General features: G+C 39.0%; 1 pseudogene; it reads right to left on the bottom strand.

Moving 5' to 3' along the window:
* Nucleotides 1-10,674: 10,674 nt before the first annotated feature.
* On the bottom strand, nt 10,675-25,710 carry LOC117023122 (cleavage and polyadenylation specificity factor subunit 7-like; annotated as a pseudogene).
* Between the last annotated feature and the right edge of the window lie 1,213 nt (nt 25,711-26,923).

Raw genomic sequence — 26,923 nt, 5'->3', positions numbered from 1 at the left:
ATGGTAAAATTTATCTAGAGAATGAACCCACATCTAAAGGTCTGGCCTTTTATACCAGGAAAAAGTTGACATATACAATCAGAGCCTAGTTTTCACTTAGAGAGGAATAAAGAAAAAAAAATCCCGTTGTTGCTCTTTCTGAAACAAATTCAGATTCAAAGAACATTTCCCAGCTCCATGTGTATTAGCCCTTAATATTGCCAATTAATACTATAGGGATCGAATCAGTTTTGTTGTTAGATCAATCACTGTGCACTTAGAGACTGGTACGTGTTCCAGTATAATCGGAAGTCAGAGCCAACAGAGCTAACCCTACATCAGTGACTGGCTTGTGCTGCATTGCCTACACAGGCTGGGAGGCAAGGCCTGAGCCTTCGCTGCAGACTAACTTGAAGACCTGGGTCAGAGAACACATCACACTTGCCACTCCAGATAATCTTAATGCGAACTGACAGAGGGAGTTGGAAAACAGACTGTATCTGTCTTCCTTCGGCATGTGTTAAACACAGACAGCATGTGATTGCATTATAAATTCCCGAGACAGACCTGTTTCTGGAAACCTTTCTGGGTCCTGTTGCTGCTGCCATGGCAACTGCTAGAGCTTTTGATTGTGTTTTGGTCCAGCAGTGGACTGCTGAAGCATGACTTCTGTTTCATGCACTAGGAAAGTCCATTTCACAGAGTGGGCTGCAGTTTCTGAATACGAGTATCACAAACAGAACTGTGCCTTCTTTTTGCTGCTCAGAGCAAAGCTTCTACTTGGGGGTTTGAAGTCCTCTAGCTGTGGGTGCTGCTCGGAGAATCTGGGTGCTTCTGGGTGAATCTGGGCTGGGTGCTTCTGTAACCCGGAGGTGTGATGGGTCTGCTCCTTTTTCATTGTGTGACCCCTACAATGAAAAAATAACGACAGTCATGGCAGCAAGTAAAAGGGAAGCAAAGAAATGATAGCTGCTCAGACATCATGTGACCAACAGTCTTGTTTTGGGGGCAGGGTCTCAAGGGGTGGTGTCATTATAATGGTCCAGGATAGAAGCAACAGCCAACACTGAGAAAAAACTAGCAACAATCTAGAAAATGTTGCTTTCAATTTCTAATTAATTAACATGATTTCCCAAATGAGTGGCTTAAAGACAACATACAGTCTAACGAGTTGATTTAGAAATTCTTTTTAGACTTTCTTTTCATACAAGACATTTATAGGTCGTTGTGGTATGTGACTGGTGATTTTCAGGGCTGGACTACTGTTCACTTACTTTTTTTTTAGAAAGAGAAATGATTTTGTGGGAAATTAGGAATAAATTCTTGTATTTAAAATAACTTCTTTCATAGGAGTACATAAAAGGCATTGGGTCTAGAGATGGTCAGATAGATCTTAATGTAGTAACAAGAAATTGGTTTTCTGCATAATAAGGGTTTAGGAATTTATAATTTATGGCCTTTATCACTTTGCTGTGCTTCATATTTTTGCATTGCTTATCACAGTGTGTTAACGAATACTCATTAAATCCACACTAGCAAAATCCAGTGAGTTAAAAGACTGATATTATCACTGTTTTACCTACTTTGTAAAAGGAGAGAAATGAAGATGGATTGAGTTTATTCTTTCTTTCTTACAGGAATGTGACTAGAATAGTAATTCACTTGCCTAGAACTGCCTGGCACACATGGGAGGGTAGTTGAAAAGGAAGCTGAAAGGAAAAAATAAAGCATCTATATTTTAAAATTTTACTTATGTTCTAACACATTGGAGATTGAAAGGCAAGGCTCTTGGCTTCGTCTTGACTTCAGATCATGTTGCTTCCACTGGTGACTATGTAAATAAATTCATAATGTTTAACACGTCCCAACTCATGTGTCCCTTCTGTTTTCTTCACACCACGTGGCAGTTCGGCTCGTTTGTGTTCTCTCAGTCTCTCTGAAGCATTTGCCTCAGATGCCTTAAAACCAATGAGTCCTTTCACAGAATGGCGGAGGGTGAGGCCCAAAGCAGATATCCTGGCCTCAGGGAAATGCTCAGCAAGGAGAATCCCAGAGCACCTATTCCCAGCCCAGAGGCCACTTCTCCTGTAACCCCATGGGCCTTCCATCAAGGGACCCCAGGGAGTGAAGTCCAGTGCCCGGCAATGGAGTCGTCATCATGTGTCATCAGTTTATCAAACCCTCTAAAGTCACCACTGCTCATCTGGTTGGCATTCCTCTTTGGATTCACCTTTTTGTTGTTGCTTTTGTTCAGTAAGCCTTTACCAAAGACTTTTGGTTACATTCTGTATTTGAGTAAAATATCTCTGTTTTGAAACTGAAGTTCCATTTTTTTCTTACAACATTCATTGACACAGAAAAGATATGTACAGATGCATATGCATATGTAGCAGGAAGAAAACTTGCTATTTTGAGGCTTGACAGAGACATTAGGGGGTACAGGAAAAGAAGGAAGAGAGGTCTCTTAAGGGAAAGTAAAGGAAGTCAGTGATGGCAGGTGACTTTAGAAACAGTGATGTCTGATATGTATAAAATCATTCATATATTTTTATACAAAAAAAAATTGAGATCTCCCTCCCACCCTTGACCCCAATTCATAAAGATCACCTCTCCCACTTTCCCTGCCCAAGTAACAACTGTTATTATTTTCTCAGTCAGCTTTCCAGAGTTTCTCTGTGCATATAGAAGCAAATATGAATAAACCTATTTATTTCTTTCTTCATTCAATAAGTTATCAAGTGTTCCAGGCATAAAACAACGATTCCTGTCCCTCAAAAGATTACATTCTAGCTGGAAGAGACAGATGATACGCAATAGATGTAATCAATTTGAAAACAGTATTTTCCATTAGATTAGTAAAGGAAGAAGAAAACATTCAGGAATGAGAATCAGTACGGGTTGGTGGGTTGCAATTTCAACATGGTAGTCAGAGGAGGCCTCACTGAGACAGTGATATTTAAGATATTTAAGCAACGACCTGAATTGGAAAATACTCGTGGTCGGGGGAGAAGTTCAATCTCATTCATAATGAGAAAAATGGTTTTCACCTGTATTTCCTAAGTGCACAAGTGGCATTCTAAATTATACTGGGGTGGCCAGCACACACCGCCACAAGAAGTCGATACACTTATTGCCCCTCAGTCAACCCTCCTCAGGAAAACCATCTCTCTTTCTTGGTGTCTCAGTAAGGGGGACTCACACACATTTTGTTCCATATCCCTGTCTTCCTTTAGGAAGAAACCAGAGCTGCTGTAGTTCAGCTGCGGTGACCGCTTCGATCAGGTCAAGTAAAGCAAATGGGCAGCTCTGTTCCTTTGCTTCCAGCAGCGGCAGGCGGTGTGTAGGAAATGCTCGTTTGCCGAGCATTTACTATCCACCAGGTACATTGCTAAGCATGTTTCTCCCTCACGGTACCCTTACAACAGCCTCCCATTCTTGTGGGATAGGTATTTCTAGCCTATTTTTATAGATTGAACACAATCATTTTATAGACAAAAAAATTTAGGTTCCGGTTATAGAAACTGGTCAAGGTCCCAAAAATCCTAAGTGCCCAAATCTGAAGCCCAAGGGTTTTGAGCGGAATAGATCCCACTGCAGTCCTTGCTTTGCCAAGGCAGGGGAATCACCTGCCTTCTGTCCTTCAAGTTCAGAGAAGCTCGCATAGTACAGGTAAATGTGCATGCTACCTCCCAGCAGGTCATTCTGTGGTTACTTACAAATGCCTAGTACTTCACATTCAGCTTGATATTGTTTTCCCTTCTATTACAAAGTACCATATCAAACCCATCCCTGTGAAGCCATCAAATATCGTCACTGGCTGTCAGAGCTCTAAGCTTACCTGCCGGGTAAGCTAAGGTAGTTTTAAAGTTCATTGCAGGGTTCCCAGGTGGAACTCACAGAGTCATTGTTTTGTCCCTATGATAAACTAGCGCAGTTGTGATTTAAAAGTTAACAGTTTTAACAACACACAATCTCACATAACTTCCAGAACTCTATTTGTCAGGGTTAAATTCCTTGTCTTGTTGCTGACAGAGTTTACAGGAGAAGGAACAGGCAGATCTATTTTAGGAAAAAAAAAAAAAATCCCACTTTGAATAATGTTTATATTAAAATTATATCTCTGATGTTCCTGTCTCTATCTGAATTCTAAGTACTCATTAAAGGCAAGAAACATAACATCTTTATGGGATAAAACCTACTCCTTGGCCAATGCTAGGTGCCTTATTCTGCTGGAGCTGGACTGTCAATTCTATAGTTACAACATCAATATTTAGTCCTTCAAAAATGTGGTCATTTTTCTGTTCTTTTATCATTCTCTTTGATTCTTAGGAAGCAAGATCTAAAATAAACTTCAAGTCTGTAACCCTGATAAAGAATTGGCCCCAGCACATCTCTGTCATCGAAGAGGTATTTTAGTCATTGAAATGTCAGCTTTAGAACTATTCTATTTTGTAAAGATGAAAGGTCTGAGAAGTTGCACAGTTAGGATCCTTTTATGTGAGCCCGACTTATTAATCAAATGCATACATAATTTCAAAAAAATAATTTTAGGAGATCTATTTATTATTTCTCAATATGCCACATATTGACTTTTCATTTAAGATGCTTCAACCATAAGTGATGCTGATATAGAAATGATATCGGGGGGACAGAGATAGAAAATGAGCTTCTGGCAGTCTGGTATGTTTTCAAAATTATTTGGAAGCAATATTGAGAAACATTCCTTAAGTAGTTGCCAGCTTTCAGCCTGTGTTTTGTAGTAAACTTCAATTTGATGTCCAAAGACACATCTTTACAGAAGGAAAACACAAATCTTAAGTATAGATCTACTTGGCACTTTCTGGAAATTCTTGTAAGCTGCCCTAGAGCCTATATCTTGTAGTGCAGAAAACGAAACAATTGAAATCACATATGTGGTTGCAAAGGCAAAAATGTTCTTATCTGTTTTATTGTTGTCACTATCATTATTATGATCCTTAATATTAAGTTTAGGAAAACCACTTCCTATTGGCTTTAGGTATACCGTATTTCCCTGAAAATAAGACCTAGTTGGACAATCAGCTCTAATGCATCTTTTGGAGCTAAAATTAATATAAGACCCGGTCTTATTTTACTATAACATAAGACCAGGTTTTATATAATATAATATAATATAATATAATATAATATAATATAATACCGGGTCTCATATTAAGTTTTGCTCTAAAAGATGCATTAGAGCTGATGGTCCGGCTAGGTCTTATTTTCAGGGAAATGGTATCTTTGGTCACCTGCAAAACCGTTTTTCAAAAATGAATGAATGAGATGTCTATGTGTATGGCCAAAATGGGGAAAGAGTTGGAGGATCTTAAATATCTCAGAGTTGCTACATGAGTCAGCAAAACAACACCCATGCCAAAGAGAATCTTTGAGAGTTCACCTTTTCCCAAGTTGTTTCCTCTATGAATCATTCTCAACTTCTCCCAGACACAGTGGGACTCCCAAGTGCCTGTGAGGTAAAGTCTCTGCAATGTGTGAATGTGTAGGAAGTGTTTTTAAAATTTTCTTTCCCAATCATCTTGCTTTCTGGCAGATGACACAATTGAGATGCAATATGTAGGTGGGCATTTTCTAAATGATAAAGTATAGGAGGCTAGTGGGTGATGGCAGAGGCAATGACATTAACAAAGTAGAGAAGATAAGCTTTGAGAGTTAGAAAACGCAGTAATTCTTTCACAATTAATAAAGAGCCATGAAATGTGATACTAATAGAAAGAATAAAGCAACCAAAAACATACACCCAGCACTCTGCAGGAGGAGTGCCAGAAAGGCAAAGATCATTTTGTTTTTGAACCAAAACTTTCATTTTGTATCCTCTTCCACTAACCTTATCTTCCGTCATTGGATTTTACACACACGCACACACACACACACACACACACACACACACCCCTACATACAAAAGTATAATGTAAGCAAATATGATTTATAAAACAAAATTAGAGTATGAAGTACCTTCCAAATATAAAATTAAAATGAGAAAGTTTCCTCTCTGTGGAAGATTCCATATGGTGACAGTGGGTTGTTCAGTGCCAAGTCACTGTACCAGGGAGCATGCCACTGTGTTTAGCAGCAATGGGGTTTTGATCCTCAGCCTTAGAGACTGACACAGGTTTTGTTTTTACACCAAGAGTGGATCCATCGCTCCAGGCTGACTTACTGGAGACTGACATGTAAAATCAAAATGCCAGTTTCTTACTGTACCATGCAACATAAAACTGTCACATGGGCAGAAATCCTCACATTGACATGACCAGGTCATTTCCTCTCTGTAGAAGACTAACAACGGAAGTCAGGCTGGCACCAGAAGACTGTATGATGAGCATGGACTCCAAACACAGGAAGTGAGACCCACTGATGAGCTAAAGGTATTAAATGGGGGCCAGGCAAGTAAGAGAGCTGAGTGATGCGGGTGGGGGCCGTGTAGAGCCGGAGCGCTGTCTGCATGGGACAGTTCTTACACAGTTCTAGCTAACTGGTGCCACGTGGGAATACCAGATTTTTCAAGAAAATTAATAAATGGAGAATCTTATATAACATCTTTTCATTTAAGAAAATGTTTCCAGTTAATTTGAATATGAAAAAGAAAACCTACAGGAGCCAGACAAATCCATCTGTCAGCCAGGTTAGGTGTCCAGCACGCCAGTGTGTGAGCTGCCTTGAGTTTCCATAGGTTGATGCATCTTGTGCAAGGAGAGGGTGGTCTTGCTATGACACTCAAGTAACTCAGAGCTATTGGTGAAGGCTCCCTGTCCCCTGAACAGTGTTGAGACGCCCACAGCCAACACTTGCCTTAGTGATATTCACTTTCCTAGATTTCTAGGACAGGCTAACATCACCCCCTTCCACACACCTTTGATGAACAAATTCTTTAAGTATAATATATTCATTCTTTCACAGCCCAGTCCTGCTGACCTGACAGCTACTTGGTCTGTAAGTAGATTTGCATTCTCAGTCCTGATCACTATATATTTATTGCATGGTTTCATACTCAAGTCAATCTTTATTTCCCTTATTTTCAAGTTCCAGGGGGACAACTCACTGTATCTCCAGGAACTGACAACACTATTTTATCAAATGTATGTCATTTCGTCAAAGTGATGATTTATGTTAGTTCTTCCCATTTGACCTGGGATAATTTTCGTACTTTTTGATAAAAACAGTGATCAACTAGGTGGCTTGTTTAAGATAGAATCCATCAAATGGGCCATCTTTATGATATCTGTGTTACAGTTTTGAAAAGATAGAATAATATTTGAGAACTGTTTAGGATAAAATAAACTGCAGAAATGATTAATTTTTTTTTGTCTAATCACAGCTGGCTCATTAGATAAGTTATTTTAAAAACCAGCCACACAGTCATAGAAACATTTTCTTCTCAATTTGTCACACCAGTAGGCATATGGTGCTGATGCCAGCATGACAAAATTAAGGGAGTGAGGCTTTAAAAAACAACCCACATTATTATGTTTTACTTGGGTGCTAACTTGAGACTGAGCAGCTGCTCGACAAGTGTGGGAGGCGTTTCAGAGACAGATTTTAGGTCTGGACCTGAAACTCTGCCAAATGGAACGGAAGGTGGTGTCCTATAAGGTGCATCCTCCTGGACAATATACTCACTGCAGTTCAGCCTGTGCTTCACTGTCTCCAGCCTTCCAGAGAGAAATTCAAACAGGTTTATTTTGCCCGTGTGATTTGAAAGAAGCATTGGGATATTTAGTATTCAGGACCATTTTACCTGACAAATGACACCTGGCCCTAAAATTTTGGTTTACTTAAACAATTATCCTATGCAGGGAGAATTTTCAGCACAGTTCATTGAAGAGAGGAAGCTGCTTGAGCACCCCCACATAGAACCTATGGGGTCCATCATCTTTCGTTTACTTATGAACTCCTCATCCAAATCATATCAATAAATGAAATTTCTTGTTATGAAAATTTTCAAACATCCACAAAAGTAGAGGGAATAATACAATGAAGCCCCATGTATTCTGCAACCAGTCTCACCAATTACCAACATATGGCCAAATTTGTTTCATTTATACCCCAACCTGCCATTTCTACCCTCAATGGATCTTTAAATAATAAACTCTTTTTTCTAAAATATACAGTAGCATGGTCACATCTAAAGTTAAACAATAATCCCTAAATATCAACAAAGATCCAGTCAACATTCTAATTTTTCTGATTAGCTCATAAATCTTTTATAATTGGTTTGTTCAAATCAGGGTCCAAACAAATTCCACATAATATATTTGGTTGCTGTGTCTCCTAAGTATCATTCTCTCTTTTAACACAATTTTTTATTGGAATATAAAATAAAGATATAGAAAATTACACAAAAATGTACAGCATGAATTTTTATAAAAGTGAACATTGTAGTAACTACTATTACTGTCAAAAAATAAAACGTTGCCTTCCATTTCAGAAGCCCTTTCCATGAGCCCAATTCCAATGATGAACAGTTTCTTCCCCAATTACTTTTACGGTTATTTTGCTGCTTTGCAAATAGCTTTACCACCCAATTATGATAAAACGTCCCTGGACATTATAAGATAGTCTTGCCCAGTAAAAAAAAAAAAAAGGCATTTTAAGTTTTAACCTGATCATCCCTTTCTTTTCCTTACAGTCTATCTGATAGATTCTTTACACTGGCAAAGAGGACATGTGGGAGAGAGATGCCAGAAAATTTTCATTGCTGTAGGGCAAAGGTTGTTCTTTGCATGTCTGGAGGGGGTTAAGGGCTTGGAGGAAGGGGAAGCGGTGGAGAGGCCTCGGTGCTTTAGTCCTGATTAAAGGGAAGAGATACAAGTCCATTAAAAAGCATTTGCTTCTTGTAGGGTATCCGATGGACACTTGTCCCATTTGGGAGACCACCTCAGGGATGATGTAGATGCCTGATCACTGCACTGTACACCTGAAGCTGAAGCTGAACAATAATGAATGCCAACTATAATTTTATATATATATATATATGTATATATATATGTATATACTTACAGAATTAGGAGTGGAGTACAGCATTAGGAATAGAGACAGTGGAAATGTAATGGCTCGGTGCGATGTCAGAGGGAGAGTGGATGGGGGAGGGGGGTTCACACAGTGTGAGGGATATAAATGATAAACGTCTAAGTATTACTTTGTCTTGTGCACCTGGAACTAATAAAAAAAAAAGAAACTATTATGCAAACATGAAGGTTAAAAAAATTATCAGAAAAATAAAATGTGAAATCATAAAATAAAATAAAAAATAAAATTCAAATAGGCTAAAAAACCCCCCAAAAACAGCATTTGCTTCCAACCAGACTCCTTTCTCAGTGAAGCGGGTCCCATTCTCCACTCTGCTATCTCTATCTCCCATGTTCTTGGCTCCTGTCTTGGAAATAATCATCAGGCTAATCTTCATTATGAAGCAGGTTCCAGTGAATCCTGCTGCTCTTCTGGCTACGTGGCTAGCTAGGTGACCTCTTCCGGGACAGATGTCTGTTTTGGGAAGAGCTCCTGCTGGCACCCACCCTGTAGGACTTGGCATCAATGTGATGAAGACCACTTTTAAGAGAGGAGATGAGGAGGTTGTCAGTGCTCACCACTGACCATCTGAGACTGTTTGACAACAAAGTGGCTGTGAGCAGCATCTCAGGAGAGTCCCTGTAATCCCCTGCACTGGTTCCAGACATCGCTTTGGAAATGGAATTGCTGGAAATTGCTCTGTTTCAAAACCAGCCTCAACAAATTTAACAAGATTGAAATCATACCAAGCATATTCTCTGACCACAATGCTTTGAAATTGGAGATCAAATGCAAAAAGAAAGCAGGATAAACCAAAAATATGTAGGAATGAAACAACATGTTACTAAAGAACAACTAGGTCAAAGATGAAATAAAAGGAGACATCAAAAGAAAGATAGAAACACATGTGAATGAAAATACAACATATCAAAACTTTTAAGATGCTGCCAAAACAGTAATAAGAGGGAAATTTGTATCATTACAGGCCTATCTCAAGAAATAAGAAAAATCCCAAGTAAACAACCTAACATTACATCTTAAAGAACTAGAAAAGGAAGACGAAATGAAACCCAAAATCAGCAGAAGGAAAGAAATAATAAAAATTGCAACAAAGAGCTGGTTCTTTGAAAGATTAATAAAATTGACAAACCCCTGGCTAGTCTCACTAAGGAAAAAAGAGAAAAGACACAAAAAAACCCAAAATCAGAAATTAAAGAGAAGTTACAACAGATGCCACAGAAATAAAAAGGATCATGTAACAGTACTTTGAAAGACTATATGCCACCAAATTCAATAAACTAGAAGAAATGGACAAGTTTTTAGAAATATATAACCTGTCTAGACTGAGTAATGAAGAACTGGAAAATCTAAATAGACTGATCAACAGTAAGGAAATAGAAACAATCGCCCAAAACCCCTCCAAAAGCAAAAGTCCAGGACCAGATGGTTTCACTAGTGAATTCTACCAAACATTCAAAGATGATTTAATACCTGTCTTTCTCAAATTTTTCCAAAAAATTGAAGAAGAGGCAATACTTCCTAACTTATTTTATGAGGCCAACATTACCCTGATACTAACATTTGGTAAGGATAACACAAAAAAAGAAAACTACAAACCAGTATCTCTGATGAATACAGACACAAAAATCACTTCATGATCTCTTCAAATTCAGCTTCACTCACCATAGAGGGAGGAATGCCCAAATCTTGGCTTCCATGGTGGTTAGAGAGTTCAAAAGCCTTCGTGTAAATATCTGGTGGAGGCCTCTGTCGTGCGGGGCAGCCTGCGGGGTCTCTGCTCCTGCTCCCCACATAAGAACGCAGGACATGGTGAGGCCAAAAAGGAACACCCACAGAGCCATAGATGGGGGAGTCATACCACTATAGTCTCACTGGCGGCTGGGTTGGAGACACAGGAAGCAGGAGCCACACTTTTCGCAATCCCTCACTGCGCCCCTTGCTAGCTCAGCCACCATCTTCTTGCTGGCCCCCATTTTTCTGCTAGCGTAGCCACAGCAGTTCTATCAGTGTCCAATGGCTCACTGGTTACAGCTGACGGCCAACTAGCCACAGCTGATGGCCATCCAATCCCAGTTTACTACCCGAGCCAGCACCTTTCCACGTGAGGCCGAGAGCCTGGAAACTGCACTCCTGGCTCTGTCCCCACAGCCTCACCATAGCATTTGGTGGGGAAAGAAGGCTGAATTAAGGTGAAGGGCCGGTGAAATGGCCCAGGGGGCGGTACAGCTAAATGAAGTAATGGAAAAGACATGAGATGCTAGTAGTGGATGCCAGAATGAGGAGGAGGGACTCCAAAGTTTGAGGACAGAAAGTGGTGGACGGAAATGGGGGTGGGGGCAGATGCATCAGGTAAAAACCTGAAGGAGTAGGTACAAGGTTCTCAGAGGGTATGGCTCATCCATAAGCAGAATTACTAGAATCTGGGGCATGATTGAGCTATTCCCACTCTGGACATTCAAACATACTCACATTTCTCAGCTCGTGCCTTAAACTGTGACAGGTTCTTCTAGGTGGCTGGTCTCACATCCACTTTTTTCCTTTAAGAACTTTTCCTGGCAGGAGTTCCAACAATTTGCGGACAGAGTTTTCAGAGGCTGCCACCTCCTCCTTCAGAGGCAGACCCCTCCGATCGCCCATTGGGTGCATTCTCTGCAAATTTCAATTCCACCACATCAGACTCCTACAAAGGGAATAACCTGGATCAGCTGCTGGTCTCCACACTAACTCCCATTACTTGTTTGCAGCGCCATTTGCTAAGACCTGCCTTTCCTAAAGTTATCATTCCTATTTATTCTGTATCTGAGTTATTTTCAATCTGTAAAACATTAGACGGCTCTTTCCACCTTTATCAGGAAAAATAGCTTTCCTAGTTTAGATCCCAGATCTTGAAATGTTCTCTCTCTGGCAGACCCTAAGCCTTGCCACTTCATTTGAAAAGCTTCTGGAATCCTATCTTCTCTCTGAGGAGCACAATATTGCAGAAGCTCCAGCCTCCCCAAACTCAATTCCTCAGAACGCTCCTTTCCTGGTTGTTTAGATGCTCCTTTGTCATCAGTGTTGTGGTTTTTTAATTAGAAATTCCTCCTCATCAAAATAAATGTCTTTGTAATTCCTAGCACAGGCTCATGCACAGAGGAACACTTAATATAGTCTTTATATGAAGACTGAGCCAGATGTAAATTCAGGGAACACAGAAGAAAAAATTTTAAATACGATATCTTAATATCTAGCAGGTGAACAACATTTTGCCTTGGGTTAATATTGGAAGGATCAGTGAGCAGGTTCACAGAGCTATAATATACTTCTTAATACTTAGAAGCCAAAAGTAATGGGAAAACACACAAACAATAAGTAATATGCGTTTGAGAGGGTGAGTCACAAGACCAACCATATTCCTATATAATGTTGAGGGTTCTTTGTGGCACAAAGATAGTAATACAGTAATATCCTGGGATCCATTACCAGCGGCATTCCTTTGTGTCTATACAGCCCTAACTGTATGAGGAGAAGAAGTATGGTGCTGGATAGGAGCTAGGTCTACTAAATGAAACTTTAAGCAATATTAAACATGGGTGGAATGATAAGGATAATCTAATTCAACTCCCTGATTTTATACTCATGGACTCTGAGGTAAAGAGACTTGTGTAGGACCTCCACATAGTTAGTGGAATAAGGAGGCTTCTGCGTGCTAGGCCCATGTCCTTCTAACATGCTGTGTGGATGTGGGGAGTAAGGCTGTTTGATTCTTCTCAAGCTGCAAGCTTATCAGGAAACCAGGAAGGACTTCTAGGGATCTATGAGTATATAAAGGAAGAAAAAAATCCCCAAATGCAGACTACAAGGATATCATTATAGGCTGTTTACAATAGCCAGAAAAATTAGAAATTATCTGAATTCTAAAAATAAACAAATAGTTGAGTAAATAATAAAATGAAATGATAGGATAATGCATACTGCAATATTATGCAGCCATTAAAAGTAGTCTATAAAAATTTTTAATACCGTGGGCAAAAGCAGGATACTAAATTTATGCATAAACTATTATCTCATCTTTGTAGGTATAAATATATGCATAGAAAAAATACAGGAAAAAAGCATACTAAAATGGTAACTATGGTTGTCATGGTATCTTTGAACTAGGTGGTGGTTTTTAATTTTTTTTTTTAAATACTGTTCTAAAACGTATTAGTTAATCAAAAACTATAAATTCTTTTTTTCTGATTGGTTTGTTCATTTAGTCTATTCTTTAGATTCCACATATAAGTGAAATCATATGGTATTTGTCTTTCTCCATCTGACTTATTTCACTTAGCATAATGTTCTCTAGGTCCATCCATATCATTGCAAATGGTGAGATTTCATTTTTCTTTATGGCCGAGTAATACTCCATTGTATAAATGTACCACAGTTTCTTAATCCAGTCGTCTACCAGTGGGCATTTCGGTTGTTTCCATGTCCTGGTTATTGTAAATAGCACTGCAATAAACATAGGGATGCATATATTTTTTTGAATTAGTGAAAAGCTATAAATTCTAACACAAAAGAGTTTTCAATATCTCTACATCCATCTTTGAATAATAGAGGGGGCAAATCAGGAGAAGCCAGACTTTTTATCATTGCGATGTGCTGCTGTGGATATTTTTGCCATGCAAAATAAAAGGAAGTAACACCAGAAAATATCAACCAGTTTTATAGTTAATTTGTGATCCTGACAAGAAAATTATTAAACTTTCAGATTTTTATTTTACTCTAGGTCCAGCATTATTTTTCCCATTATTTAAAATTCATTCATAAACCACAGGTTACCTTGATTTTGCTTTGAGATAGTATAGAGATCATGGTCATTGTGAGTTTGGGTCCTCCAAGAAGCAGACATCAAGACGGGGTTAGCGGCACAAGAGAAGGTAACAGCTGTCACGGATAAAGGGGGAGAGAGCTGGAGTAGGCAGAAAGAGTCCTTGGAGGGAAACAAAGTTCTGACCCCTTGGAAGCAGAGGGGGAAGGACAGTTGGGTGGTAAGAGTCTAAGACTGCAGTGCAGTTCCAAGAGAGAGTCAGCCAAACCAACGGGGAGTCCTTGAGCCAAGTTACCCATGGAAGGAGTCTCACGTTGCAGAGGAACCGGCTCATATTTGTACCTGCATCATGCTCAGTCACTGACTGTGGGATTTGTGACCTTAGTGCAAATGCCGTGGTGTATTCAGAGGAGCAGCTACTAGGACCATAGTCAATTATGCTCATCACAGCGGATATTTGAGCAGCACAAGTTCAGGGCTGCCATAGTCATTAAGATGCACATTACAAGATGTGTAGTTGAATGGCTCCCTAAGTGTGACCTTGACATTTTCTTGAAGTTCATCACTATAGGCAGATGTGCCAAGAGGCAAGGCCTAAAGCTACTTGGAATGAAGCACACATAGAAATAGTGATTGTGTGCATATTTAACTACTCTAGATGAATTCTGGCTGGGAACAGGTAGCTCATCTATTCTGCTGTACTTTGGTTTTGTTTTTGCTAATTCTCTATTTCAGGTAAATATAATGAAGATAATAATATATTGTAAATGAGACGCCAATTCAGAAATGTTCAGTTTTTCCTTTGGAAGTGTTGGCTCATCAGAGATTATAATTACTGGAAAGCAGAAATGTAACGCTGCCATACAAACTGAAGTGTTTCTACTATTTCTCTGAGGCATTTAATCAATTCAGCCAAAGCAATCAACAAACCCAGTTGTTGATTGTTATGCATTCAAATCGTCTAATGACTAACTGGGCTTCTTCAGATTTAATTGACTGGATGTTGAACTGCTGTGATAATATAAACCAGCATGCCCAAATGGCGCTTAAGGTGGCAAGATTGCAGAAAATTTACTATAGCTAATATTAATTAGTAAAACTCCTCTCAATTATTTTACACTTGAAATAAAAACACAATTAAATTGTAAAATGGTCAAAATAGCCAGAAAGCATGGATAATATAGTAAGTACTTGTTAATTTTAAAAATTACCTTGCTATAACTGAGGGGTCACTGTTTTAAAACTTTTTCTCTGGGATGTTCTTCATCAATGTGCGTTTTCACTTCTGGGGCAGAACAAACCTTCTATACCCTGCTCATGATATGAATTCAATGACTATTTCTCTTTTAGTTTAGTTTTCTTTTTTTATTGTGGTAACATCAATGTAAGATCCACCCTCTTAATAAATTTTTAAGTGTAAAATACATTATCGTTGACTATAGGTACAACGTTGTACAGATCTCTAGAGCTCCTTCACTTTGCTTAACTGAAACTGTATGTTTTTAAATTAGTAACTCCCCATTTCTCCTTCTCCCCAGTCCCTGGCAACCACCATTCTACTCTTTGAGTCTATGAACGTAGCTATTTTAGATACTTCATATAAATAGAGTCATGCAGTATTTGTTGTCTGTGATTGGCTTATGTCACTTCACCTAATGTCCTCAACTTTCCTCCATGTTGTCACTCCAATATGTCAAATTCATATTGCTGGATTTCCTTCTTTTTTAAGACTACAGAACATTCCATTGTATGTATATACCATATTTTCTTTATCTTTTCATCTGTCGATAGACATTTATATTGTTTCCACATTTGGCTATTGTGAGTAGTGCTGCAACAAACATGGAAGGAAGTATTACTATCTCTTTGAGATCTTGACTTCAGTTCTTTTGGCTAAATTCCTGTAAGTGGGATTAGTGGATTATACATTAATTCTATTTTTAATTTTTAAAATAATCTCCATACTGTTTTCCATAGTGCCTGCACCATTTTGTATTCCCACCAACAGTGTGCAAGGGTTTAAATTTCTCCACATCCTTGCCAACAGTTGTTGTCTTTTGTTATTTTGATAACAGCCATCCTGACAGATATGAGGTAATATCTCATTGTGGCTGTGATTTGTATTTCCCTGATGATTAATGACATTGAGCATTTTTTCATATATATGTGAAAAAATTTATGTGTGTTCATTAGAGAAATGTTTATTCAAGTCCCTTAGTCCAGTTTTCAATCACGTTATTTATGTGTTGTTGGTTTTTTTTTTTCTTTTCTGTTGAATTATAGGCATTCATTATATATTTGGAGATTAACCCTTTATCAGACAATTTATAAATATTTTCTCCCATTTTATACATTGCCTTTTCACTCTGTTGATTGTCTGATGTAATTTCAATTGTTTATTTTTGTTTTTGTTGCCTATGTCTTTGGTGTCATATCCATGAAATGACTGCATAGACCAATGTCATGAAGTTTCCCCTCTATGTTTTCTTTTAGGAGTTTTACAGTTTTAAATGTTACATTTAAATCTTTATTTTTTGAGTTGATTTTTGTATGGTGTAAGACAAGGGTCCAATTTCATTATTTGGATGTGGGTATCCAGTTTTCCCAACACCATTTGTTGAAGAAACTATCCTTTCCCCATTGTGTATTCTTGGCACTTTTGTTGAAGTTGACCTTGTGTGTGTCGATTTATTTCTGGACTTTATTCTGTTCCATTGGTCTATATGTCTGTCTTTATGCTAGTACCATATTGTTTTGATTATGGCAGCTTTATAATATATTTTGAAATCAGAAAGTGTGATGGCTCTAGTTTTGGTCTTTCTCAAGATTGATTTGGCTACCATGGCTTTTCATTCCATATAAGTGTAGAATTCTTTTGTCCTATTTTTGTAAAAAATGCCAGTGGGATTTTGATAGGGATTGCACTGAATCTGTAGCTTGCTTTGGACAGCATGAACATTTTAACAATATTAAGTCTTCCAATACATGAATATGAGATGTCTTTCCATTTGTGTCTCCTTTCATTTCTTTCATCAATGTTTTGTAGTTTCAGTATACAAGTCTTTCACCTCCTTGGTTAAATTTTTTTTTTTAATTTATTGCGGTGACAATTGTTAGTAAAATTACATAGTTAAATTTATTAACAAACATTTTATTCTTTTTGGTGCTATTGTAAATGTGATTTTTTCCCCTTAATTTCCTTTTCAGATTGCTTTTTGTTAGTGTATATAAACACAACTGAACTTTTGTATATTGATTTTGTATCCTGCAACTTTACTAAATTAGTTTATTAATTATAATAGTTTTCTTGTGGAGTCTTTAAGGTTTTCTATATAGTAAGATTAAGATGTCATCTTCAAACAGGGATAATTTTACTTCTTCCTTTCTAATTTGGATGGCTTTTCTTTTTCTTGCCTAATTGCTCTGGTGAGGACTTCCAGTAGTATGTTGAATAGAAAAGTGTTCAAGAGTGGACATCCTTGCCTTTATCCTGATCTTAGAGGAAAAGCTTTGAGTTTTTTGCCATTGAGTATGTTAGTTATGGGCTTTTCATTTTTGGCCTTTATTTCAATGACTACTTCTTGATTTTATCTGTGTTACTCCAGAGAGAAAAAAAATCAGACTATTTCAGTCTGTGATTCATTCGAAAAGTGTGGTTCCTGGACCAGCAGCATCAGCATGTGCACCAGAACTTGTTAGAAATGTAAATCTTCCAGGCCCACCCCAGACTTACTGGATCTGAAACTTTGGGAGTGGAGCCAGAAATCTGTGGTCTGACAAGCCATCTGGGTGATTCTAATACATGCTAGGAGGAAGTCTGGCTAACACCATTTCCCATAGTGTATTCTTCAGAAAAGTATTCTGTGGCATATGAACAAGTATTATGCTACATAGGGCTTCCTTATTTGAATAAGTTTAGGAAATTCTGGGCTGGAAAAGTTAAGTAGAGTCCATGGACCATGCCCCGTCACAGAGGTCCCCTACAGGTCATTTCTCCTGATCTGTCACTATATGCAGACACATGCTTATTCCCCAAAATAGTACTTCCCATGTTCTTTTTTTCCAAGAGCCTAGTTTCTCACCTCTCTCAGCCATTCAGAGAGAGAGAGAGAGAGAGAGAGAGAGAGAGAGAGAGAGAATCTCCTTCCCTCAGTCTAAAACCCACCTTTCTTGATGGAAAACAAAGGCCTACAACCTAGATTGCTTTATCCAGCAAGGCTATCATTTAAAGTTGATGGAGAGATAAAGAGCTTTCCAGAAAAAAATAAGCTAAAGGAATTTATCACCACCAAGCCAGCATTGCAAGAAATACTAAAAGGACTTCTGTAAATAGAAGAAAGATCAAAACAACCTAACTACAAATTTAAAAATGGCAATATCTATGTACCTATCAATAATCACTTTAAATGTAAATGGATTAAATGCTCCAATCAAGAGACATAGGGTGGCTGACTGGATAAGACAGCAAGACCCTTGTATATGCTGTATACAAGAGACTCACCTCAGAACAAAAGACACACACAGGCTGAAAGTGAAGGGTTGGAGTAACATATTTCATGCAAATGGAAACGAGAAAAAAGCTGGAGTTGCAATACTTATATCTGACAAAATAGACTTTAAAATGAAGAACATACTAAAAGATAACGATGGGCACTATATAATAATAAAGGGATCGATCCGACAAGAGGACATAACCCTAGTAAACATCTATGCACCCAACATAGGAGCACCTAAATATATAAAACAGGTACTGACTGACATAAAGGCAGAGATCAACAGTAACACTATTATAGTCGGGGACTTCAACACACCTCTGACCACAAGGGACAGGTCTTCCAGACAGAAAATCAATATGGAAACAACAGCCTTAAATGATACATTGGACCACTTGGATTTAATCGATATTTTCAGAACATTTCACCCCAATGCTGCAAAATACACCTTTTTCTCAAGCGCACATGGAACATTTTCCAAGATAGATCATATGTTAGGCCACAAAACAAGTCTTGATAAATTTAAGAAAATTGAAATCATACCAATTGTCTTCTCTGATCACAATGCTATGAAATTAGAAATGAACTACAGGAAAAAAACTGGAAGACACATCAATTCATGGAGGCTGAATAACTTATTACTAAATAATGAATGGGTCAAACAGGAGATCAAGGAAGAAATCAAAAGATATCTCGAGATAAACGAAAATGAAAACACGACGACCCAAAATCTATGGGATGCCGCGAAAGCAGTCCTAAGAGGGAAATTCATAGCTTTGCAGGCCTACCTAAAGAAACAAGAAACATCACTAATCAACAGTTTATCTTCACATTTAAGGGATTTGGAAAAAGAACAGCAAAATAAGCCCAAAGGGAACACAAGGAAGGAGATAATAAAGATCAGAGCAGAAATAAATGAAATAGAAACCAGAAAAACAATACAAAAGATCAATGAATCCAAGAGTTGGTTCTTAGAGAAGATAAACAAAATCGACAAACCTTTAGCCAGACTCATTAAAAAAAAGAGAGAGAGGACCCAAATTAATAAAATCAGAAATGAAAGAGGAGAAGTGACAACGGACACTGCAGAAATACAAAGAGTTTTAAGAAGTTACTATGAGCAACTATATGCCAACAAATTTGACAATTTGGAAGAAATGGACAATTTTCTAGAGGCGTACAACCTTCCAAGGCTAACTCAAGAAGAAACAGAAAACCTGAATAGACTGATTACCACCACGGAAATTGAATCAGTAATCAACAGTCTCCCAACAAACAAAAGCCCTGGACCAGATGGCTTTACAAGTGAATTTTACAAAGCGTTCAAAAAAGAATTATCACCAATTCTCCTCAAGCTCTTCCAAAAAATCCAGAAGGAGGGAAGACTCCCAAACACTTTTTACGAAGCCACTATCACCCTGATCCCAAAATCAGACAAAGACACCACAAAAAAAGAAAACTACAGGCCAATATCTTTAATGAACATAGATGCAAAAATCCTCAACAAAATATTAGCGAACAGAATTCAGCAATACATTAAAAAGATCATTCACCATGACCAAGTGGGATTCATCCCTGGTATGCAGGGGTGGTTCAACATCCACAAATCTATTAATGTGATACACCACATTAACAAAATGAAAAATAAAAATCACATGATCATATCAATAGATGCAGAAAAAGCATTTGATAAAATCCAACAGCCATTTATGATAAAAACCCTTAAGAAAGTGGGAATAGAGGGATCTTATCTCAACATAATAAAGGCCATATATGACAAACCCACAGCTAACATCATACTCAATGGGGAAAAGCTAAAACCATTCCCCCTAAGATCAGGAACAAGGCAAGGTTGCCCGCTATCTCCGCTTCTATTCAACATAGTCCTGGAAGTTCTTGCCACAGCAATCAGACAAGAAAAAGAAATAAAAGGCATCCAGATTGGTAAGGAGGAAGTAAAGTTATCATTGTATGCAGACGATGTGATACTATATAGAGAGAACCCTAAAGACTCCACCAAGAAGCTATTAGAGCTGATAGATGAATTTAGTAAAGTAGCAGGATACAAAATTAATATTCAGAAATCAGTTGCATTTGTATATACCAATAATAAAACATCAGAAGGAGAAATTAAAAAAACAATCCCATTTACAATCGCTCCAAAGACTATAAAATACCTGGGAATAAATTTAACCAAAGAAGTAAAAGATCTATACTCAGAAAATTATAAGACACTGAAGAAAGGAATGAAGGAAGATATAAATAGATGGAAACACATATCATGTTCATGGATAGGAAGAATTAATATAGTTAAAATGTCCATACTGCCTAAGGCAATATACATATTCAATGCAATTCCTATCAAACTGCCAACGTCGTTTTTCACAGAAATAGAACATATAATCCTAAAATTTATATGGGACCATAAAAGACCCCGAATAGCAAAGGCAATCTTGAGAAATAAGAACAAAGTGGGAGGTATAACAATACCTGACTTCAAATTATACTACAAGGCTACAGTAATCAAAACAGCATGGTACTGGCATAAAAACAGACACATAGATCAATGGAACAGAATAGAGAGTCCAGAAATAAATCCACGCCTATATGGCCATTTAATCTACGACAATGGAAGCAAGAATGTATGATGGAGTAATGACAGTCTATTCAATAAATGGTGCTGGGAAACCTGGACAGACACATGCAAAAAAATGAAGTTGGACCACCTCCTTACACCATATACAAAAATAAATTCAAAATGGCTTAAAGACTTAAATGTAAGATCTGAAACCATAAAATACCTAGAAGAAAATATAGGAAGAAACTTCTCAGACATTACCCGGAGTAAGATTTTTACTGATATATACCCTCGCTCGAGGGAACTAAGAGAAAAAATAAACATGTGGGATTATATCAAACTAAAAAGTTTTTTCACAGCAAAGGAAACCATCAATAAAACAAGAAGGGATCCTACTGAATGGGAAAAGATATTTGCCAATGATATATCTGATAAGGGATTAATATCACAAATCTATGGAAAACTCACTCAACTCAACTCCAAAAAAACAAACGATCCAATTAAAAAATGGGCAGAGGACTTGAAGAGACATTTTTCTAAAAAGGACATACAGATGGCAAACAGACATATGAAGAAATGCTCAACCTCACTAACCATCAGAGAAATGCAAATAAAAACCACAATGATATACCACCTCACCCCAGTCAAAATGGCTATCATCAATAAATCAACAAACAACAAGTGCTGGCGCGGATGTGGAGAAAAGGGAACGCTTGTGCACTGTTGGTGGGATTGCAGATTGGTGCAGCCGCTATGGAAAACAGTATGGAGGTATCTCAAAAATCTGAAAATGGAACTACCTTATGATCCAGTAATTCCACTCCTAGGTATCTATCCGGAGAAATCCAAAACTTCAATTCAAAAATCTTTATGCACTCCTATGTTTATTGCAGCACTATACACAATAGCTAAGACATGGAAACAACCAAAATGCCCATCGGTAGATGACTGGATTAAGAAACTGTGGTACATTTATACAATGGAGTATTATGCAGCCATAAAGAAGAAAGAAATCTTACCATTTGCAACAACATGGATGGATCTAGAGAACATTATGTTAAGTGAAATAAGTCAGACAGAGAAAGATAAGTACCATATGATCTCACTTATTTGCGGATTCTAAAGAAAAGAATAAGTGAATGAACTAATCAGAAACAGTTTGGGAGACAATGAGGAAAAACTGAGGGTTGCTAGATGGGCGGGAGGGGTGGGGGGGTGGGGGGGAGGGTGAGGGGACTGGAGGGCAATCGGTGACCATAGGATGGCCACGGGCTTGAAAATTAATCTGGGGAACGTAATTTGGTGGTTACCAGAAGGTAAAGGGGTTGGGGGGTGGGGGATGAGGGTGAGGGGGATCAAATGTATGGTGATGGAAGGGGAGCTGACTCTGGGTGGTGAACACACAGTGTGATTTATGGATGATGTGATACAGAATTGCACACCTGAAATCTATGTAATTTTACTAACAATTGTCACCCCAATAAATTAAAAATAAATTAAAAAAAATAAATAAAATAAAATAAAACCCACCTTTCTTTTTTCCATCCTAGTATGAATGACAGGTGGGAAACTCAGTGTAGTCTGATGCTCCATCCCGTCTATTGCAATGCAATCACACAATTAATGGCAACGTATCAATCAAAGTTTAGGTTATTCAGTCCTAAATAACTACCCTTTTGGGACACATTCAGTGCAGCTCAAATATATATCTAGAAAAAAGACATTTTTCTTCAAGGACACAGTCTTACTAAAACATGTCCAATTCCCATTTCTAAACTGAGTGAAACATCTCAGTCTAAAGCATCAATATTTGTATTATTTCAGTGGTTTGGGGATTTCCCAAAATTAATGTGGAGTTATTTGCTTTACATTTATCTGCAATGCAAAACCTAACAAGGGCTTGTCCACAGAATAGATTCCAATTTACATTTTAACATGCAGAAATTAGTTATGGACCCCCAAATAGCAGTTTTTCAGTTTCAGCAACTTAAAATTCAGACTCTACCTCTAGCAACAGAAAGACAAACAAGGATATTTAAGCTACCTGAAGTTTCTTTCTGTTGCTAGAGGTAGAGTCTGAATTTTAAGGGGCTACTCAATAAGACTTAAATGAGAGAGTCCAAGTTACTTTTTCACTTATGAAAAAAAATTAATGTGTTCCAATGCTTTTTAAATTTTAGTTTGTTTCACTGTTGGTTTAATATTGTGCCAAAGGGCAGGAGGGCAGTGTGCAAAAAAAGGGAGATTCCATCCCCTAAGGAATCCAATATTGCACTTCTTTCTGCCTTTGGTTGGGTCAGGATAAATCCCCACACAATGAACTACAAACGTCTAAGGGCCATATGTGGAAGAAGCCTTCCAAAGCCCAACCCCTAAAGAAAACTGATAAAATCTGGTTGAGATAGAACTTAGAGATTAACTCAAGCATGACTTCAGATTTAAAACCTCTTAAAGGAAATCACCAAATTATGCCAAGCTGCTTGTGCCCAGATGCCATAATGAGAACAATTCAATTGTGAAGGAGAAAGGGCATTAATTTAAGGTTTGTTGGCATGGCAAACAATAGATGACGTCTCATCCATTTATATCCTATAATAAGTGCGTGTCATCCCAGCCTTTCCTCTAGCTCCTCTGACTCAAATTCACACATTGTTCAAAACTTATTAAAATGCATTGAATGAGAGCACAGCAGACAACAAAAATAGAGGCAGTTTTTGACGCCAAGCCAAATAATTTTGGCTTTTCTCCCCAATGTGCGTGTAAACAAACTGTCAGACACCCATATATGCGAATAGAGAATTATTCATAAAGGGGGATGATGACTGAGATTCTCAGAACAGTTACAATAACAGCAGGGAATCAATTTACTGACACGTTGTCTGTGGAGGGCTGTTCCTTCACTTAGCATCATGTCACAGTAGCAGATATTTCATTTCACATTGTCCACCACTAAACAAAAAACTCTTGTGTAAATTGCAGTAATGAAAACCCAGTTCTTTCTAAGCAAATGTATTAAGCCTTTCTCATGTGCTGCTTCTTTCTCCATGAAAAAAGGAGAGAAAGTTGTAGAATAATTGTCCTGAAAGTTTGGGGGTCAGATCTTAGAGAATGATCATTGATAAAGCAGTTACATCTATTAAATAAGGGGTGTGGAGCACCAAAAACTCAAAGGGGAGTTAGAAGAACCCGAATCTAGGGAGATGACAGCAGTTAAAGCATAATTGGTCCTTCCGGGAGAAAGCTGCCCCTCCAGCCCTCGTCCTGAAGCCAGACAATTCAGCTCCTCCCTGTGTGTCCCTGGTGCCTTTCTAGCTGCTGCCCCAGTGCTGGAGCTCAGAGTGAGTGAGTCCATCAGTCAGCAAGTCCGTGTGTGGACCTTTTAAGAGGAACGAACACCTGGGAATGCAGCCACCCTTCACTCACCCAGTCACAATCTCCACTGGTTTTCACAGCCAGAAATTATGGACTTCTCTCCCCGGCACTGGAACCCTGGGCTGTGGAGCCTGGTGTGGGGCTGGGACCCTTTGCTCCTCCAGGGAGGACTTCTGCAGCTGAGATTTCCCTCCTGAATTTTAACTGCAACAGGTCCTGCAGAGTGCATGGCATTTTGCTCTGGAGGAGACTGCTCAGCCAGACTCAGAAAGGTCTTAAACTACAAAACTCATCCACAAGAAGAAGGCAGCAAGTGTGCTATGTGAGCAAGTAACACCATCCTGCCATAAAGGAAAAAGGGACAAGGGAGCTGAGGGTTCAAAGCCAAGGGAACAGAAGACCAAGAGGGCACAACATACAAAGAGGGCTCCAAGCCATCCTTCAAACTCACCAGGGATTTTGGGTACAGTGCTTCTGAAGGCCATGGTGATGCCAGATACCCTAGATGTGAATCCCATGCAGAGAATGCCACGGCGCTTTGCACACCTCCATTGACCACTGGACTAAATCCTCTTGTCCAGGGTTCCTTGCACACACAGTGTGTACTTCTTGCACTGCTGCCACCTGCAGTTTGCTTGCAGCCTCTGGCCAATCTCCCCCACCATGTGATCGGGCTCCCTGAACCTCAGCTTTGCCCAGTTCAGCATTTAAAATGCAGGGATCCCAGCTTGACCTCCCCAGAGTCTGGTTGTAGCCCTGCCTTGATGTCCAAAACCTAAAGGGGCTTTACTTGATTGCATTTGCAGTGCCTCTTTTTGGATGGGGCAGCAGAGCTTTCTTAAAAAGTTCAAGCACCTCCTAGCCACCCTCCTGCTGGCCCTGGCTGATTTCCTCTGGGTTATCACTGCTGCTGATGGTGCTGTGGCTGGAGGGAGAGTCCCCAGGGCAACACAGGGGGTCTGGGCTAAGGATAGTGGTGCTGGACCCGGTCTGTGTTCGGGAGTGGCGGTCCTGGAGTCTGGGCTGGGCCTGGAAGTGGTGGGGCTGGACTCTGGGATGGTTGAAGGCCTGGCAGACTCTTGGTCCATGGGCTGCCCTGACTCATGGTCCATGGGCTGCTGCTCTGCCTGTTGGAAACAAGAGCACACTGGCTGAACCTCCTGGGCTGGGGAGGGACTATAGCTCTGGAGGTTAGGAGGATGGAAGGGCTTTACCTGGATGGTGTGACACTGGACTTTATTTTTTTGTGTGTTTAAGATGTGGTATGTGGCCACGACATTATTGTATGTTTTGTTTGACAACATGTCCTTCATGTCTTCCCAATGAAAACAGAGATTCAGCATCTCCTGTGTCACCCAGAGGTCTATGACAACATAAGGCTTGAGTTCCTCCTCTTGGCCCACGGTTAGCCAAGGATCTGGCATGATGTCTTTTAGATTTTCTCTCGTCTGGAGGTTGAGGATTAGTAGTTTTTTTTAGGAAGTTTTCTACTTCAAAGGATAAATAGAATGGCATGACCTACTCCCCGCTGAGCACCTTCTGCTTCAGCTCTCTCCAGTTCATTCCCTTGAAAGGGACAGTGTTTGTGACCATCTTGTACAGCAGCACTCCTAGCTCCATATGTCCATAGAAGGACCATCATATTTTTGGCCCAGGAAGAGTTCTGGGGCTGTATACACGGGGTTGCCACAAAACGTGCTCAACTGATGACCATTGAACGATGTGCGAAGTCCAAGATCTGCAAGTTTAGCGTTCATCTGAGTGCCCAACAGCACGTTGTGCAGGTTCAGGTCCCCGTGAGCAATGCCCTTCTGGTGGCAGTACTGCACTGCTGATACCAGCTGCCGGAAGACGCCGCGGGCCTTATCCTCTGACATGCGGCTGTGGTCATAAAGGTAGTCCAGCATGTCCCCTCCAGGCACAAGCTCCATAACTAGGAAGAGTGAGTCCATTGTGTTGATCACGTGGAATAGTTGGATGATGTTAGGCTGGTGTAAGACTGCCATGCCGTGGACTTCTCACAGGAGAGGTCTGTGAAGTCTGTAAGCGACCCGTTGATCTATGATTTTGACAGCCACCTCTGTCCCCGTCAAAATGTGCTGGCCCAACACCACCTTGGCAAAGCTGCCCTTGCCAGTGGTTTCCAGGAGTTTGTAATGGCCACTGTGGGGCTCCTGGTCAACAGAGATGTCTGTGAAGTCATGAGACATGGTGACCTGCTAACTACACTCACTGACAACACTAACTATGCTCACCAACTGTGCTAACAAACAATAACTATGCTAACTACGTGGACTAAATATGCTAACTGTATCAACAATATTACTAACTGTGCTAATAAACAATAATAGCTGACTACGCTGACTAAATATACTAACAATATTACCAACTATGCTAATAAACAGTAACTACGCTAACTACACTGACTAAATACACCAACTGTACTAACAATACTAACTAAAAATACTAAAAAATTTAAATAAAAAAATGAGAAAAAATAATGAAAAAGAAAAATAATAAGAAAACAAAATATTGAGAAAATTAAAATAAAAGAATGAGGAAAAAAAGAACAAAAGAAAAATGAGAAAAGAAAGTAAAGAAAAATAAGAAAAAGAAAAATAATAAAAAAGAAAAACA

This window comes from Rhinolophus ferrumequinum, chromosome 6 (assembly GCF_004115265.2).
Source record: "Rhinolophus ferrumequinum isolate MPI-CBG mRhiFer1 chromosome 6, mRhiFer1_v1.p, whole genome shotgun sequence".
NCBI classification, from domain to species: Eukaryota; Metazoa; Chordata; class Mammalia; order Chiroptera; family Rhinolophidae; genus Rhinolophus; species Rhinolophus ferrumequinum.
Note: the sequence above shows the minus strand (reverse complement) of the source record. Positions and strands in the feature narration are given on the sequence as shown.